General features: G+C 37.4%; 1 long non-coding RNA gene across 2 annotated transcripts in view; it reads left to right on the forward strand.

Annotated features, from left to right (window-relative positions):
- The first annotated feature begins 3,687 nt into the window (after positions 1–3,687).
- Positions 3,688–17,669, forward strand: part of LOC134564466 (uncharacterized) — a 40,150-nt gene continuing 26,168 nt past the window's right edge. The window contains exons 1-2 of one of the 2 annotated variants that reach the window (XR_010083572.1): positions 3,688–3,922; positions 9,495–9,579. This is a non-coding gene — a long non-coding RNA (uncharacterized LOC134564466). Of the gene's footprint in view, positions 3,923–4,026; positions 4,212–9,494; positions 9,580–17,669 lie in introns of those variants that run through there. The other variant, XR_010083573.1, reaches the window with a different exon arrangement.

A 17,669-nucleotide genomic window follows, 5' to 3' on the forward strand; every position in this document is an offset into this window, starting at 1 on the left:
CTGTTTCTTTTTTTTTATCCTAGGATTTTATATTACCTCACAGGTGTGGTGGTGTGTTTTCTTTGTTTGTAAATACTTTTCAATGGTTACTTCCCATTCTCCCCCAAAGTGAGTGGTTTTGCTTAAAGTTGTCTCCTCCCTGGTCGCCTGCCATTCTCCCAAACCCTGCCCCTTGTTCCAGAATACCCCACATCATTCCTTCCTTAAGGAAGGCATTACAACCCCCTGGTGATCAATCCCAGTCTGTCCTTTCCCCTTGTTCTGGAAGGTTCTGTTTTCCTTGACATCCCATTGGTTTGACTGGATTGTACCCTCCCTCAGTGCTCTCCTGTTGGTTCTCGCTTTGTAAGAACCCCCTTGGACTCCTCCCCTGTTTTCCCATGATTGGTTCCCGTATTGTTCCCGCCCCTTGGTACACCCCCACTTAAAAATCAGTGTCAGGCTGGGAGGGAGCATGTTTTTCTGACCTTCTCAAGGGGTGAATGCGTTTGGGAGTCGAGCAGAAGGCTCCTCCCGGCTCTCTTGCCCTGGTCCTTGCCGCTGACATACCTGAAGCTGTGGGGAACAGCAGCAGCCATTTCCAAAACACCACCCGAGCCCCTCCGGGGTCCGGGTCTGAGCGCCCCTGGCATGCAGCCTGGGCAAGGGGCCAGCCAGGGCATTTCCCACAGGCTTTGCATCAGACAGGAATGTTTTCCTCTTGAATTCATAGGCTGCTGACCAGCATTACCTGAACAATTTTAGCTCTGCCTGCAATGTTACATGTGAACTTCTTCACAGCCAGGCAATTTCCTCAGCAGCCTGAGCCAAAGTTGCATAGCCAAACCAGGCCAAAATTCACCTTCAATAACAGACAGTTGAAGTTCTGGAGAAAGGTTAATGTGCCATTTTTCTACTGTAGGATTTGGCTTAGCCTTAAGAATGCACAACTTAGTGCACTAATGACTTCATTATTCCTTCCACGCGCTGATTTTGGACTGATCTTGAAAGGTGTTGCTAAAGGTTACTACTATTTTCTGAAATTATCCCAACTGTCTATATATGATGTTTTGAATATAATCAGCGATAATATTTTGGGGTTTTGTAATGGAGTAGCTGACTTGCTTCAGTCTGATCATCTCTTTTCGTCTCCTGTTCAACCAAATTGTTTTTATGTGAGGCTGTGTGTTGGTATGAGACTTGGTGATTGATTGTCTTCAACTCACTTGAATGCTGTAAATGTTTCTGTCTTACAAGAGCAGACACATGCATGCAGAAAACATACAGCAAAGAGATACATAACTAACCATACAAAAAAACTTGTTGACAATTACTGATTGCTTTTCCCATTCTATCTCATCAAATAACATGAATATGACCCCTTACACAAGGCAACTCATTAGAAACAACAATTTTTAAGTATTTAAAAGACCTGTGCAAGATGAAAACATGCCAGTGTCCCATAGGGAATGTCAACCCTAGGAAACTGAAAAACCCAGAGGTCACATAGCATATGCATCCTTTAGATCTGGAGTATAAAAGTGATTAATTTATGTTCTGTGTATTATAGTGATTATTGATCTTCAGTATATCCTTTTGCCATTCCACCTGCCAATATTTAGTGCTGAAGTGAACTTTCCTTTTTAGCTGTATAATCTAAAGCATAGGACAAATCCAGGTTTAGAATCTTGTATTCAAACCAATGCACCAGTGAAACAAATGGACATTATGAACAGGATGAAGGTGTAATATTCATAGACTAATGAACTTTCCTACTGGTTCCATGTTTTTTTCTACTGCTTCAGCATTCTTGCCTGAACGTCTTCAGTTTGTATCTAAGCCTAGAGTGTCCTTTAGCCTAGACTCAGAACAAAAATTGGCATAAAATGTCACTGACGTCATTGAAGAAGTCAATCATGCCTAAACATCTGATGTACAAATAGTTCAGTAAGTAAGGGTTTGAGCTTCTGAATTCATTGTCTTTATGCAAGAACTTACTGCTTCCAGAAGGTATCACTGTGTATGTCTATGTAATATTGGACTTGCATGAATTCTTTTGAGTGTTACATCATTTTGGTCTCATTTTATTTACTGTCAAATGTTGGCAGTAACAACAGCTGAAAATTCTAACAAACCCAGAAAACACATTTGAACCTTGTTTGCTTATTTGAATTGTGTTGGTATTTTGATTGTCTTCACAGATTTTCACATTTCTGCTGGAATCAACCAAGTGGAGAAGCATTAAAAACTTATAAATTTGAAAACATACAAACATTACATGAAATTATAGTAAAGCTTAGAAAAACCAGAGCAAAAGATAGTGAATATAACAGGTTTCTTTTTACATTAAAACATTTACTAAAAATGATGGAGGAAATAATTCATGTTTTATAATGACAAGAACAAAAAAATCACTAACACTACAATATCCTTATCAGTACTATTCTTTTTGTCATTAATTCCATCCTGCTCATCTCATGGCAATTTATCCATTATATATTTACTTCTTTTTTCTAACAAATAGAAAGATTAAGTGTTCAAGTAATTTTACTTCCTATGCCAATATTTTTCCTTAACTATAAATAGACCTGGTACAAGATTTTAAGACGATGATGTCATTATAGCACATAAATTTTATTTTGTTTTATTCTTTTCTGTTTGTTTGCAGCTTTTTGGAGGTTTTTTGTTGTCGTTTTTGTTTTGGGGTTTTATCAGATTGCTTTGTTGATCATATTTCAGATTATGTCAGATCATGTATAACTGGCAGGGCTTACTATTAATCTTAGAAGCTTTATAAGCAAGCAATCTACATACCTGTCAAGAAGACACATACTGCATTCTCTGAACCTTTCAGATTTGAAAAGTCATAACCATTCAGAAATTGTATATTCAAAAATGTGTATAAAATCACTATTTGAATACTTATGTAAGAGACATAAAGCAAACATACTCTGGAAATGCTTCCACCCTTAGTGTGAAAAAAGAAGTAAAAAATAAGATTTTTCAGACTCTTGGACCAAATAGATAACTTTACTGGCATTCAATTCATCTTATTTACTTATTTTTAATACCAAGGTCATAGAAATTATATATTACCTTTAGACATAAAACTGAAATACACAAAATAACCTATACTGTTGTTGTCACTTCTTATTTCAGTATTCTTACAAATACACATTTCTATTTGTTTAGTAGCTGAAATCATTCCAGGGCTTCATAAAGGTTTATTGAAACTTCCTGCAAGTGCATTAGTGTATTAACAGGTTTTCTGAAAGCTTAGAATGATAGAAAAGATATTGCATTTTCTTTTTATTTGTAGTTCCCACTAATAACATTTTCCAAAGATCACTTATTCTAATTACAATTTCAAACACTCACACAGTATGCTGTGGGTAATTTTTTCATCATGAGTTTTTCAGTAACTTTTAATGTAAGCATGTCTGCTAGAGAAGAAATTTTAGGATTTGTGGCAGCTGTTCTGAATGTAAAAAAGTTAGTTGATACTATATGAAATACAGTATGAAATACTATATGAAATCAACTTTTTCAAAAGAAGTTGATTTCTTCCTATAGTACTACCTCAGCATTTTTGTATATACGAAAGTTGATCATTTTGTTATGAATAGGGCCAGGAGACCTTCTGCTCCAACAAAATGCCTTTATTAAATCAGCTCTCTTAGGGGTGGGGGCTGTGCACACCACCGCTGCTCCCATAGACACACTGCAGAGGAGGAGGAGTCTTCGAATCTGCTGCTCGCGCCACAGAGTCGGAGCTTCCATCCTCGCAGGAGTGCGCAGGAACGCCTCTATGCGGCTCGCAGAGTCTAGCGGTGTCACTGTCCTTCAGTACTTCAAGTGAGGGCGAGGAAGCAGAAGACTCTGGCTGACAGCTGGATGGCTCGCTGACCCCTCGGTGTCACTTGCAGGCCCCAGTCTGGTGCTGGTGAGTCGCTTTAAGGAGTTATTTACTCCCACTGGACTTCCTGGTGAGCGGTGCACCTTGGGAGCGCTGAGGTGTTTTGCATTGGGGCTGGTAGACAGACAGAATGTAGCACAAGCGTTGCTTGGCAGCTCGATGGGCAGGCGGGGAGCAGCAGAGGCAGTGTCCAGTTGCTTGACAGACAGGTGGAGAGCAGCAGAGGCGGTACACAGTGGGAGGGAAGGAATTGAGGGACAGGAACTGGGGGTCACAAAACTTGGAACCGTAATACAGTAAGTCAATTACAAAACAGGTAAGTTTAACACATTTAACTATTGACATACTTTATTTAACTCTTAACATCTTTAATACTATTTTTCACCTAGCTTCATATCAATTTCATAGTATTTCTGTCACATTTATTACTTCTTTTTCTAATTTATCGCTGTTTCTCGTCATTTTAGAACACAACACACATAGCTATCTTTTTTGTTGGAGCTAGGTAGAGACAACGTCCCAAAATATTTGCATTTTGTAAGGACTGACATACATTTGAAATAAGTCCTAAGGGACATCTTGAAAAAAATACATTTTATGACTCTGAGATAACATGGTAACATTTTCTACAACATTTCCTATAGCTTTACCACCATAAAATATTCCATTTTTACTTACAAGGACAGTGTAAAATGTATATATAAGTAAACATTTTATATTGAATTAAAAAATTACCCATTTTTATAAGGCTGTCCTTTGCCGATGCTAACTGTGTACAAAAACTTTGCAACTTATTTTGCTTATTTTGCTGCACATGTATTTTGCTCTCAGTTAAATAAGTCTTCCTGCCAATGTCTGCAAACATAGGCAGAAATATTGAATATTTAGGGATATCAATCTTGTAATCAAATCTTTTTTCCTTATTTCCAAATGTAATGCAAAACATTAGTCTGAGTTTATTCACTTATACGCTCAAAAATTGAACCCCAGTGTCTGAAGCCATGATTTGATTAATACCATATCTACCCACATACCACTTCAGTTCTTTTTACTAGTCAATAATCATATATTATCACATACTATGTACATCTATTTTTACGTACATATTCATACAAATTGTTTAGTTTGTTTTCTAGTATAATTTTCAGACTCGATACAAAGTTTTTGTGTCAGCCAAAACCACGTAATTAACTTCAACATGACCCCCAGGGAAAGTCTCCTTGAGAATCTCAGCTGCATGTTGGCCAAGGTGTTTCTGGTATTCTGCTTCTGGAAGAAAAAGCAAGATTTGAGTTTCCACCTCCAGCCCATTGTTTATCTGGAAACTGCAGGAGCAAAGATCAACCCACAGTGGAGCAAGTCAAAGTATTTATTGCTAGGGTCCTATAAAATGTGTCATAATTGGAACTATGAACCTGCAGAGACTCTTGTTAGGGTTTAATGGACTGGCAAGGTCAGCACTGCTTTCATTGTGAAAATGAAAATGCTGTATAGGAATTTAATGAATACAATGACATTTCTGCATGCCCCCAAAATTCCTGAGAGCATCTGTAACTGGTTTGATCTTGTTGGAACATTGATTTTTCTTCTTCTTTCCCAAGTACTTTTCTTGCTGAGGGCAAGCTTATTTGTCTGCATAGAGAGAGAAGGGGTTCTTGTTCAAAGGGAAAAATTGGAGGCTTTTTCTTGAGCACTGGTTTTTAACCTAGTTGCAGTATCCTCCTCAGGAGAAAAATCTAATTCCACTTTTCAGCTCTCTGTCGTTCTCATGGGAAAGAGAAAGGCAATAAACAAGATAATTATGCAAGGTTTAGGGCAAATACTGTCAGCATGACCTTACAAGGAGAATTGGGTTACTGTTAGGAATTCAGTTTGAATTAAAGTGGCTGTACATTCCTTAATCAAGTATTTGCAAATAATATCCAACATTTCCATATCCGTTAACAGAGCCTAAGATCACCAGCCCTGTTAAGCAGACAGAAAAAAACGGCACATTTATTTACAGAATAATTTGTAAAAAATAGGAAGAAGAGGGGAAAAAAGGTTCTTTCCATCTACGGCAACTTTGGTTCCTTGGAATGGCTGCTATGTTCATATCTCAATTCATTCAGAATATTAGAGCTGGAGGGCTAATGAAGCACTCTCTCAGTCTCACAATACATATTAAAACTGTCAACAAGTCTTTGATGTTGTGAACCTATTAATTTTTTAAAGCCAGCTTACATGGTGCGATCAGGAGTACAACCACTACTCAAAAACCCAGAGAACAAGGTTTTGAGGTATTGACTCTCCAACCATTACTCCTTTTGGGTGAAAAGAAAATAAGAAACTGTTATTCAGTGCCACATTAGAGAAATCATGAATCAAAGAATGATAGAATATGAAATACTGGAAGAGGATCTCAAGGATTATCTGATCCAACCTTTTTTGACACAAGCACAGTCCAGACAAAATGGCCCAGCACGTTGTCCACCTAGATCTCAAAAGTATCCCACTTCAGTCTCCCCAGGAGTAACTTACCTATTAGCCCTCATTTTTTTCCTTGTTACTTATTGTAAAAAAGTGTCTTCATCTGTAGTCTCTAGGGAATGATGATAAATTCTCACTCAAATCTTCTTTTCTGAAACCTGAACAAGTCCAGCACTCTCATCCTTATCTTAGAGGGCAGGGTTCTCTTTCTTATCTCTTTGGCACTTCTATGGACCCTTTCCAGACTGTCTACATCTTGTTGTGTAGCAGGGACCAAAACTGAGCACAATATTCCAGCTGTGGCCTGACCAGAACTGAGTAATTCCGAATGGTGACATTATTTCTGCTGGTCATACCCTTTTTGAGACAGCCTGGCATCCCTTTGGCATTCCTTGCCACAGCATCACAGAGGTCATTCGTACTGAACTTGCCCACCAGGTCCTTTACACAGCCAGGTAGATCCCAGCCTGTTCTGCACTCCTAGGTTATATTTTCCAGGTGCAATGCCTCACACTTGTCTGGTTAGCCCACTCTTTCAGCCTATCCAGGTCTTTGCAGGGTGGCTCCCTTTGCCAAAGTGACCACGCCACCACTCAGTTTGGTATCACTAGCAAACCTTATAGGGTTACATTTGATCCTATTTTCCAGGCACTTACGAAAACATTAAGACAGCATTGAGCCCAGTATTGGTCCCTGGGGACCCCACTTGTGCCAGATTTGACAAGGAGCTATTTACCAGCACTCTTGGTGTGAGACTGGTCAGCCACAACCACCACACAGACCACTGTCCTACACCATAACACAGCACTCTCCCTAAGAAGAGGCTGTGGAAGACCCTGTGAAAAGCCTAGAAGAAATCCAGGGAAATAGTGTCCACTACTTGCTCCACATCAACAAAGTAGGTTACTTTGTTGTAGGAGGTGATCGAGTTTATCAAGCACAGCTTGCACTTGGTGAATCCACGCTGGCTTTTCCCAATCGTGTGCTTCATCTGACTTGTGATGGCCTCCAGGAGGATTTGTTCCATAACTTTCCTTATCACTGAAGTTAGAATTCTGGGTTTATAATTTCCTGAATCTTCCTTTAAGCTCTTCTCTTTAGATAAGAGTGACAGTCTTTTTCCAGGCTTCAGGGAAGATATCCATGACTTCTCAAAGTCTATGGAGGGCAGCCTCACAGTGGTGTCAACCTTAACATTCTCAGGCAGGTATCGTCGGGCCCCATTGGTTTGTGCAGGGGGTCAAGCTCCTGTGAAAGTTCACACACCAAATCTTCCCTTACTGACTCTTGGCCTGTGTTATCATCAACCTGGGTTGTTGTTCCCAAGGCCTGGGGTCAAACAGCATTGGTAAATACGGAGCTGAAGGAAGCGTAGAGAGCCTCTGCCTTTTCAGCATTGCTGGTGACTAATTCACTTCTGTTTAGTGGGCAAGTAGTCTCCTGTTTATGTTTGGTCTTTACAAAGAACCCTTTCTTGTGGATTTTGACATCTTTGGCCAATTTCAAATTACCCTGAGATTTTGGTTTTCTAACTGATTCATAGCCTGCCCTGGCAGTGAACTTGTAGTTCTCAACAGGTATTTGTCCTCTTTGCAATCTCTGGTATGCTTCTGTTCTGTTTCAACTAGACTCAAGAATCTTACACACTGTATTCATTCATTGTGACTCTCCAGTCATGTGAGTTGTCACACCACATTACAATTATTCCTACAATATCCCAACTTTCTGACCAGCCATGGAGCTCTAGCTCCTCCTATTTTTTTCCCCAAGCTGTATGCACACTGGTACACATGCACTTGAGATGGTTGGCCTAGGAATATGTAGTAGATTAGAAGCAAAAATATGTCAAGAAAATAAAACATAGAAATGATTCTCATGGTCAGATAGGTGTGGCAGTTCACAGGGCATTCAAGAGCCTACAACCAGTGTAGTAGTAGGCTAGAACCATTTTCCAGTTCTGAGATGCTGGTATCTATAAAACATGGCTTTTGACACTCAATCAAGAAATCCATTGCTTTATGTGTCCTCAGTTTTTATCAGGGTGAAATGATATGGTTTCACTTTCAGAATCTTTTGTACACACTTCAAGTTAAAAAGTTATAGAGAATTAAGAAGTATTAGTGATTTTAATATGGGTTACATCTGAGGCAAACTGAAGAGGCACAGGCAGAATTTATTAGTGCAGGAGTGTTCCAACTGCAATAGAGATCTTCTTGTGAAGCCTTATTTTAAGTGCTTTTTCCATAACAGTAACTAACGTAGTGCATAAAAATATAATAACTCTGCAGTAGTGGTGCAATTCAGGGAGTAAACTACAAAATATTCATTGGCTTAGTTAACATATATGCTTCTGACTATTTCCCTGGCAGTACTTAGTAATTCAAAGTGATTAAATTGATTTTACATCTTTGTGATAAAGACAGAGTATACAGCCCTGTTCTCACAGTATAGGTTGGGATTTTATTACTTAGCTTGATTCTTGCTTATAATTGGCCTTTTTCCTTCTCAATGAGCTGTGAATAAAATCTGAGATGTTTCAGATTATGTTAAGGGGGATGCACTTACGAGTGAAATGCATTCAATTTCATGAGGAAATTATGAAGATTATTACTTCACTGTATTTGAAGTGCAAAATAAAAAGCCTTACATGGATAATCAGGGTTCCTCTGTGTTCTATGTTAATGAGTATTGGCAGCTTCCAACTTTACTCTATCACAGCTCATCAGACTATAATATTTTTCCTTTTTTTTTTTTCTTAAATAGAATTCTGGGATATTAACTAAGCTTCACATGCAGATGGCTAGATCTAAAATACCTAGTTCAAGAGTAGAACGGGAGCTCAAGGGTTTCGTTTCATCCTGTGGTTAGGTAGGAATGGGCAGGAAGGAGGAAGAGATAGAGGGACAAAAGTTTTTTGTTTCATTATGCTCGTCATATACATGGTAATAGCTGTACTCAAATCACAATACATTTTAATATGCAAGTTCAAATACAGAATTTTGATCTTTCTTATATATTTGCAGTGCAATTTTTGATGTTTTTTTTCTTCTAGCAGTTTAATATTAAAAGAATGGTTTGTATTTTCAGCCATTTAATGATGTTCTCTTGTGTTGTATATCGCCTTTTCTAGCTGTGTGTGGTGGCATCATTAAGGTGGGTTCTGTAAAAATGGAATAAAGTTAAACCCCCACCCAGAAGACATCACAGAATAAAAGGTAAGATGAAGAAACTGGAATTGAAGTTTCAGGCAACAGCAGGATTTCTAACATAGTCTATCTGATGTATAATTCATAACAGCATTTACTTTCACAAGTAGGTTTTCCTTGGGCAGTGCAAACAGGATTATTTACACAAGTGTGAGTTGTTTATATAAATAAGGCTTATATGTTTGGACTCATACCGTGTAATTATGAAAAAGTATAAGAAGTTATGTGTCCATAAAATTCCCTTTTACCTCTGAGGACCAAGAACTGGATGTTATTACTATATGTAGCAATATTGCATGTTGGTTAGATTTCCTTTATTTTACTGGTCATTTATCTGTATCTGAAAATCACCACATAATACATAAACTGGCACAATTATCTTTCTGCACACATGGAACACCTTAATAACATCTGGTGTTGCCTTGGCAAACTTGTGTGAAAAAGCTTCTACGAGCACTAGAGGTCAGTGAGTTTGAAAAAATATATATTTATATCCCCAAACTGCCATTTCAGAAAGACTATGCAGTGCAAGTCAGAAGTGGACTCATATAAAACAGGTAATAAAGTGTACCCTTCTCTCTTTCTCTGATGTAAATTGGAAAAGCCTTGGTTTAATATAGTTTCTTTCTCTCCTCCTGGAAATTTAATTCTAAAAAGAAGCAATCTAGGTCAGCCTCCTACTGGTGTACCAATTAACAGGACATGTCCATTATATTTACTATCCCTCTGCAAAGTGTCAGATTTCAACTTTAGAACTAGCAAAACCAGTTTGACTTCAATTTGCAGAAAATTGTGGAGTGTGAATGTTCTTTATTTTCTCCAGTAACTTGCTCCTCACTGTCCTTTAAATTGCATTAAAGTATTGCTAGATTTAAAATGTCCACATTTTGCCATGTACACTTGGATATATTTTTGCGTTTTCAGTGACCTCAAAACAGATTAATGTTTTCATAAGTTCAAGAGGTCCTTTTTGTTAGGAGGTGTTCATATTGAGTATGAAAACAAAAATCTGCTCTATGTTCCTTTTTTTCTTGTACCCTCACTCTAATTGATAGAAATCACAGTACTGAATTAAGCTCTTCTTCCTCTCACCTGCTTTTATAGGAAATAACAATCCCTTGATCACTGTGATACTCAAAGTAGTAAATGGAAATGCCTTCGCAAAGTACACTTCAAGGGTATGTTTTGAAACAGGAAAAGATAAATGCGTGATCTTGGTGTTAATGGAGGTAATATGAATGTCTCTATTGAAAAATAAACTACATAGACCTCAAAACACACCTGATGAGTTGAGTTTCCATAGTAGCCAGATAAACTCCAGTGTCAGTTGTTCATAAAGCATAGTGAGAAGGAGGGGGAACAATCTTAAATATGCATATTAATTGTGAAATCTCATGCAAGTTGGCATACTTAATGTATACAATTCTACAGAGCCTTTTACATGTGAAAGAAATATGAAAATAGTGCCATGGATTAGGTCTTTAACCTATGTTCATTTCTCTTGTAAGCAGACATGTTATCCTCTTGGAAAGGGCTTATGGACTGGTAAATTCATAAATCAGTGAGAATTGTCTGTATTTAATACTCAAGCACCCCAAACACACGGTTTCTTATAATATCAAAGAAAATACTAAGTATTAAGAAAATGGTTAAGAAATAATTTTTTTAAAAATCTAGAATGTATTTACAGTAACTCTAAAGAGTTACTCAAAGCTTCATAATTTTGTGAAAAAAACCCCTTCAGATTTGTTCAAAAGAAAAGTCTGTCACCTGCTTATCACAGATGTAAAAGACCTGTGCACATGCCCTGCCCTCCACGGAAAGTTGGCTCAGTTCTGTAGGTCATCTGTCCGAAAGAGTTTTCTGCATTCTGTTGATGTGTGGCTAAGAGTGCTACTGCTATGCAAAGAAGTTGCCTGTACCACTCGTAATTCTAAGGGTGACCAAAAAAGAGGGGGTTAGCAAAAGCAGGGAGGGAAAAAAAAAAAAAAAAAAAAAAAACCAAAAAAACATACATTCTAATACTGAAGCCAGGAAATATATCAATACTAATACCAAACCACCAAAAGGGGTGAGTTATCTGCACCATAATGCAATTTTGACAAAGTAACAGTCACTCCAGTATTACCACTTAGAATAACTCAGCCCTTTTTAAGCATTGCTGCAATAGCCAGTAGAACATCAGCTAGTGTCAGGTACAGTGTCAGGTCTTCCATTTCTTCAGCTTTATATCAGCACACAATTCCTTTACCTTTACAATACGAGCTTTGCATATGTTCAGGGATGTACTGGAAATACCAGTACAGTGATTCCAGCTGGCAACCACTGCTTAGCTTCCCTTGCCTTCATACCATTACTAAGCTACACAATTTACATACATTTTAAGTAAAAAATCAATTCACTAGGTAAACTGCAGTGGAATATTTAGCTAAGTTTTCACTGGTGATGTAGAAGAACCTGGGAGGAAATGTGAGAGGCTCAAGCTGTATTTCTCCTGAGATCCTGAGATTTCTCCTAAGAAAAAGTGAGGGTGTTTTCTATATTTTTCAAAGAACTATGAAGTTTCCACCTCTCTTCAATAAGCCAAATTGAAATAAAAATTCCTTTCTTCTTGGTCCTCCAGAGCCCTCTTAAGGTGTAACCAAAGCTGGTTAAACAGAAGGTGTGTTTTCTTGCTGTACACGTTGCAGAAGTGTAGGTGCAAACCGTGTGGAAATGCATACTCTGACCTCCATAGCTTATTCTTGTTAAGATTAGGAGTCAATCTCCAATCTGTTAGTATTACATGACATGGCTGATGATCTGTCATGATGGTCTCTCTCAGACCAACAAAATTGAAACAAAAAAGTGTTGGTGAGCACTGCAGTCGACTGTTTGGAATCAGTAAATCTCTCTTCAGCCTCTCTTTTTTCAGAGTAATCTGGACACCAGCTAGGATGTTTTAAGCATTTTTTCTAGGAGCATTGAGTAGCAGGAACTGTCATGTATGATATGTTTAAATGAACTCTAGGCAGACAAGCTGTAAGGAGAAAATTTATTCAGGCAAAGTGAAACTCAATGAAAATCTTGTTTGATGCATAGTACTAATTTGTCACTTAGAAAGTTGTGAAATGCACCACTAGCAGAATCTCTTGTTAAGGTTGTATTATTTTCTTTAGTACTACACACAGGGCTAGCCAAAAATTATATGTTGAAACTACATTTCAAAGTTCTTGTTAACTTAAATTTCTATGCAAAAGTGTCTGTTTTTCTTCAAAGACAAAGGGAAAAATGATCAGTGAAAAGCTGACAACAGAAAATATTTCAGCCAAGACATAAAAACATTTTGGAAATAATCTTCCCATTCCTACTCTACTTACTCATCCTTTGACAGCAGGTCAAGATTTTTCGTAGAAATTAATGACTACAATTTTTGGGTTTGTTTTAATTTTATTAATGCATGCCACAGGGTGGAAAACTTTCAATGGGATGGAAAATACAGAATTTGTCTTTCAGTAAGTGTCGCCTACTGTCTGGAGAACATAACCAGCATCCAACAGCCATTCCAGTCCAAGTCATATTCTCCATTCTCAGACCAGGCAGCCAAATGCACTGAGATCTGCAAGAACTGAAAAACAGTTCCACGAGTGCTAGTGGCTCTGTGAGTGCTGATAATTTGGAGACAGCAGTTTTGCCACATATGTTAAAGTTACTTCACAGTGTCTACATAAGCTCATTTAAAAAGACTAGTAACTATAAATTTACTGAAAACTGTTGAGAAACCCTAAAGAAAGAAATTAATTACTATAAAAATCAAAGTGTAACAAGCAAAAAATTGACAGATAGTACTTTTTTGATAGACAAAAAGCAGTTCGACAATTAAGAATAACTGAGGGTCTTGTTTCGAATATCTAATACCTAATATTACACTATTTCCTCATACCGACAGAGAAAAAAAATGTTAAAAGAGAAAACATGAGAATGGTGAGATTAACCAGAGTGAAGACTTTTTTGTTGTTGTCATTTTTTATCTTAGTTTGGAAAATAAACACAGAAAGTTCCATGACAAAAATTAAAAATAAGTTGTTTGGTACCTTTCTGACAACTGGATGAACACACCACTTAAAGTAATGTTATTTGTCACAAATATACATAGATAACAGGTGGTAAAAGAGATGGGCCTGAAAGAAGGTCATCATCAGTTCCTGCACATCCTTCAGAACCAGTGGTGAGGAAGGGCACTGAGGTCTATGGCAGCACTGGAATATGTTGAGTCATTGGAGTGTATCAACTGTTCAGCAGTGTAAAAGTCTGTGGCACTGTCTAGGACACAATGCCGTCTTAATGTGGTACCTGGAATGTAGTGGAAAAAAAAACCCCTATGTGTTCACCTTCAGTGTAGGTGTGATCTGTGTTGTAGTGATGGTGTAAAAGAGCTCTAAGAATTCAGATATAGTCTATGTCTTGTGCTCTCTAACACGATAAACAACGATTTCAGAACCCACACAGCGCAGAAGAGTAAGGTTTTTGTCTTGTCTTATTGTAGAAGGTAAAATCATAGGATATGCATTTTAGTTTAATGTAGAAACTACTATTTTTTTAACACCTATTTTTACTTGGCAATGACATATAATTCCAATGGTTTAAGGTATTTTATCTGTTAATTATTGGTAAGTAAACAGAATGTCACAGTGTAACTATGCCATGAAAATAAGATCACTGTAATAACTTATAATAGTGGGAGGTTTTTGGGGTTTTTTTTGGGTTTTTGTTGTTTGGTTTATTTGGGGTTTGGGGGTTTTTTTTTGTTTGTTTTTTGTGGGGTATTTTTTGCTGTTGTTGTTAGTTTGTTTTTTATTTTGTTTGTCAATTTTTTTGGTTGGTTTTATGGTTGTTAGTGTCAAACCTACAACTAGAGAAAGAATGTAGGTCATACAAGTGAATTTAACAAGACCTAACAGGACAGGTATCCTGGATCTGGCTCTGCTTCCGACCTGTCGAGTGACCTTCTGTGTCTTTCAGTTTATACAGCTAGTAAATGAAACAGTGATGCTGGACCTTTTGCAAAAGATGTGAACAGCTCTTGATGAAGGAAAGATACACAAATGCTAGGTACTATTATTGTTATCTGAACATGTAATTTTTATTTCATATCCTTTGTATCCATGTCATCCTAAGTCTAGATCAAATACTATAATTTTAGGTATGGAAGATTTGTTTGACTGTATGTATTCTGAAGGCTTTATTACACTCCTTCACAGCCCACTCTGTTTACTCCCCTGTTCTGTACTGTACATAAGCACTAAAGAACCAGCCTGACCTTGTGGCATAAAGTATATCAGCACAGACTTTTCACTGAACTTGTCTTACCTAATAGACCCTCAAGAGCCAAAATTATGTTACTCAAGTTTGCAAGAAGGCATTGCACTGCATACATCTAAGTAGGAAGACAGACCAACACTGTTCCCTGAAATAAAAGGGGAAAACACAGAATTGAGAATTCAATTTGTTTTCATATGTTCAAGGTGAAAAGCAACAGTGAATACAAAAGATAATGCTTATACAAAGAAATTATACTTCCTGAAACGATTCTACCATCTGTCTATTCTATCTCACAAGATGATGGACAAAAACTAGGCAATTCATAGTGGAATCAGTTACCTGAGAGCTTCCTTCAATCCTCTTTTTCACTCTTCACAAACCGTATTCGATGAGTATGTGCAGACTGCTTCTTATTCTAATTTATAGATGAATAAGAGCTGAAGATAATGAATGATCCAATGTGAGGAGGAAACTTCTCTTCCTCTTCATTTATCCCACACTTCTATTGCATCAGCAGTTAGACAGTAGAATCTTTCAAGTAATGCAAACTGAAACTGTCAAGGGACTTTTTCATAGATGTGAACATAATCCTCAGAAATCCCATCCTGACAACCACTTCTGGAAAAACGATACAGCATGAAGTCAATGAGAATGATTATTATATAGCAGTGTCATTCTGTGACTTTGTGTTAGAACAAAACATAAGAAAATCACTAGTACAGTTCACATTGAGATGAATTGTTGAAGTGATTTCTTTAGGGACCAAGGACCAGCATTTCCACCACTTCAAATAAAGCAGCTGATATGTGCACTATCTGCTGAAACTTGTCCCTTGCATTAAGTAAAGATGTTGAAGGTAAAATAAGTGTTTCCTGTTCAACCTTAATGTTTAAAGAACTGCCTCAGAGATCACAAAGGTACATAAAGTAAGTGCAAGGTTTTGCCTATGAGAATATTTTTCTAATCAGCTTAAATGACGTTATATTCATAGTGTACAGCATCTGTGGCAGTAGCAGATATTACTCCATGTTTTTCCTGTTAATCTTTAATGCTATCTGGCAAATTTTTGTTTCATTAATCATGAAATGAGGAGCAGTTTATTTTAGGATTAGCAGTCATTTCACTCTTGACTACCTCAGCTACCTTTTTTACATGAATTTGATATATTTGTGCAATCTGTGGGGCTCTAAACTCCACATTCTGATAGGTCCTTTCAGATGTAATCTTTAGACTTACGTAATTCAGAAGAGGTATTGAATATCTCATTTTGATGGCAGTTAGAGCACAGTCAACACCAAAGCAATGGGTTTTTTAGTCTACAAATGCAACTTGCAAAGCTTTTATTATGCTCAACTTTAGAGTAGCTATATAATTAATATAAAATTGTCTATAATTTTTATATAATAAAATTCACACTAGAGATTATCACTGGTTTCAAGTCTGGGCACAGAGTAAAAAAAAATATCATAATTTAGGACAGGAAGTTCAGATCTGTATCAGGAAGTTCAGTTGCATCTAGGAGTTATTCCCCTCTATTTCACATACATGCAATAGCCAAAGACATCACAGAGATTGTGCTTATGGTTCAGTTCCATTTGACTATGCTACTAGTTTGCTGAAGAAACCCCATGTAAAAAGAGAACAATCATTTGTTGTATGTTAGTGATTTCACCTATTTGTTAATGTTGCTGTCTGACCCAATGCATGGCAACAATGAATTATGGTGGATCCCAGGAAGTTACTGGCTGGAAGGCATTGTCTCAGGAGTCATTGTTGTAAGCCATTAGAAGTAAAAGGTAAAAGGCAAAACAATGTGGTGATACTGGCTTGACAGGGAAACAGATTCAAACAATGTAAAGAAATTAGCAGCTGAGCTAGACAAAATGTTTGTTGATATAAAAGGGGTTTTGTTGGTTTTTTTGTTGGTGGTGGCTTTTTGTTTGGGAGGGTCTGTGTTTTTTTATTTTAGTTTGAGGTGGGTTGGTTTTGGATTTTGGGGGTTTTTTAGGGGTTTGGGGGAGGCTTTGGGGGGGATTTGGGCTTTCCTTTCCTTTCCTTTCCTTTCCTTTCCTTTCCTTTCCTTTCCTTTCCTTTCCTTTCCTTTCCTTTCCTTTCCTTTCCTTTCCTTTCCTTTCCTTTCCTTTCCTTTCCTTTCCTTTCCTTTCCTTTCCTTTCCTTTCCTTTCCTTTCCTTTCCTTTCCTTTCCTTTCCTTTCCTTTCCTTTCCTTTCCTTTCCCACAAATCATGATTAGCTTTGTGTTTGTTCATTGAGTTCAGCTGTTCAATAAAGGGCACACAAGAACACACTTGAGTCTAAAGTGCATTGATAAAGTACATATGGCTTCTACTGCATCATTTATATATATATATATATACATTGAACACATGTAATTTATATGCTGTTTCCTTCCTCCTCTGAGAAATGGAGTATACTAGTTACCGCTTTCTGATTCTGGGTCAAATCAAGCACAAACACTAGCAACACTTAAAAGAGCACAGGTGGTATTTCAAACTCTTCCAACCTGGAGCAGCTCCCTGAGAATCCTTTCTCAGTTTGTAAAAGCCCAAGAGCAGCACATGCTGGCCAAGTTTTGCAGCTGTATCCAGAACTGAAAATGAGAATGACACAGCATCAGACTACATCAGTTCTGTAAATTCTGAGAATTTCTCTAGTTTGGTAAAATACAGTAAGTAACTTTGCTTCCTTTTCCTCAGTTATGCAACACATTAGCAGGAGGACAAGGATCAGGGACAGTCCCACATTTTTTCTATCTTCTAATTAGCTGTCTCACACCATA

Source organism: Prinia subflava, chromosome Z (genome assembly GCF_021018805.1).
Source record: "Prinia subflava isolate CZ2003 ecotype Zambia chromosome Z, Cam_Psub_1.2, whole genome shotgun sequence".
NCBI lineage: Eukaryota > Metazoa > Chordata > Aves > Passeriformes > Cisticolidae > Prinia > Prinia subflava.